The following is a 2,031-nucleotide window of genomic DNA, read 5'->3' as shown; positions in this document are numbered from 1 at the left end:
AACTCCAATTCCAAAGGAATTAGCTCAAAAATGGAAAATAAAATATTTTCTTACCTTGAAAGCTTTCTCACGTCCATGGAGAAGAGAAGAACACTTTGGCATGATATGTTTGATTGATATCATGCTTATCATCCTTTAAGAAAAATTATTTAATCATTAACTTGGAAAATACCAATTTACCCTTAATAAAACTTTATAATCACCATTAAACCAAGATACATATCCTTATCATCTTCAAAATCACATAAATATCAGCCTTGTCATCTTTCAATATTCAAAGATGAAAAATTAATTTTCCACTTTACCGTCTTGCCCTTGAAAATTCCTAAATTTACAATTCAGTCACTTTAATTAATCAATTCAACTTAAACATGAAATTAAACATAAAATATTATTTTCCAACATTTTAAAAATGTGAAAATAATATTTTTATTTCTTATTTTCGTTACCCATTTGTAATTTTTTTCAAAAATACATTTTGGTCATTGAACTTTTTAAAGTTTATACTTTGATCATCAAACTTTACCAAAAGTATAATTTCATCACTTAATAAATCCATTTATGGAATAACATTCTTTTTGAGAAAATTACCACTTAATTCCTTAAACTTTTCCCCAAATTTTTTACTTTGACCATCAAACTTTCAAAATTTATATTTTGGTCATTATCTAAATTTTTGGGTATTACAATCCTCTTCTTGATACACGCACCTAAATGCCTTAACGTCCGCGCCTTTATGAGTCCTAACCACATGAATAAGCTTATACTTAGCTCGCATCCGATCATTGGACTTGTTTGAGCAAAACCGCCGAACCCCCGACTAGAAACAAACAATTGGGTATTAACATGGACTTCTTATTCACAAAATACCAATTATGAGTGATGTTCTCAGTACTCACAACAACAGCATACGTATTCCTATACACCTGCAACAAATCCTTAGCAAGATCAACAACAATCAATCCAGCACTACACCCCCATTCCTCCTAGATTAAAACTCCTAATATTACCCCTTAGCTTATACTTGTTCACAATCATGGCCGACAACGAAGGCGTCGGATTAAACAAGCTACAATTCACAACAAGAATACCGATATCCTTTAGGGTGACATTCGTATTCCGGAAAAGAATATCTAAAGCCCCGTACATAACTTCCTCGGCTTCTTCCCTCGCCGCCACCATCGACGGTGTTGGAGGAATATTATGCATTGCTTGAGGCACATAAGTCTCTTCTCCAAGCCCTGAGCGCTCCAAAATCTTGCGCTGGAACTCGAGTGACGATTCATCAAAATCACCCGTCAACCTTGAGTGCTCCAAGAAAAGACCGTATGGTGCTTTAAGATGGTCAGGGAAACGGTAGCAAGAATAATCGACGAGGTAGACGGGTCGGATTCGGGTCATGATGAAGACTGTTAACCCGAAGACTAGAATAGCAAAGCAAATGATTATGCCGATTAGATTGTACTGAAGGTTAAGCCATAACTGGCGCAAATCATCAAGATTCATTTGAAAAACTTGGATCGATATTGCAGCGATCAAAGGGAGAAAACAGAGAGTTAAAAGATTGGAAACCAGGTAGTGGTAACCCAGTTTTACGTACTTGAGATTAACGCTTTGAAGGAAACCCGGAAGCCTTAGGGATTGTTGGATCTGAACACCCACTGAGTTCCCGAGCCACCATTGCCGGTGGCGACACTCCCTTGGTTCATGGTACTGCCGGCCGACTCTGTTAATGGTAATGAACCGGGGGTATGGCGGTTTTTTGACGTTCAAATGAGAGTGGTAGCAACAAAATCTATAAATTGATGTACAACAGATTCCTAAGCCCAAGGTTATAAATAACGGAAAAATGATATTGAACAGTACTAATAATGTTCTGGGAAAACTTTTCACTTTCGCGATTGAAAATAAAAGGTGGGAAAATGGTAAACTAATCTCAAGACTAAAAGGTGGTTCTTGATTCCGGGAGGAGTGTTTTTTCTCTGTTTTTGTCACTGTTAAGACTTACGTGGTTGTTATTATTGAAGTTTT

General features: G+C 36.4%; 1 pseudogene; it reads right to left on the bottom strand.

Annotated features, from left to right (window-relative positions):
* Positions 1 to 664: 664 nt before the first annotated feature.
* On the bottom strand, positions 665 to 1,780 carry LOC120215501 (annotated as a pseudogene).
* Between the last annotated feature and the right edge of the window lie 251 nt (positions 1,781 to 2,031).

Source organism: Hibiscus syriacus, unplaced genomic scaffold (genome assembly GCF_006381635.1).
Source record: "Hibiscus syriacus cultivar Baekdansim isolate YM2019G1 unplaced genomic scaffold, ASM638163v2 tig00110122_pilon, whole genome shotgun sequence".
Lineage (NCBI taxonomy): Eukaryota > Viridiplantae > Streptophyta > Magnoliopsida > Malvales > Malvaceae > Hibiscus > Hibiscus syriacus.
Note: the sequence above shows the minus strand (reverse complement) of the source record. Positions and strands in the feature narration are given on the sequence as shown.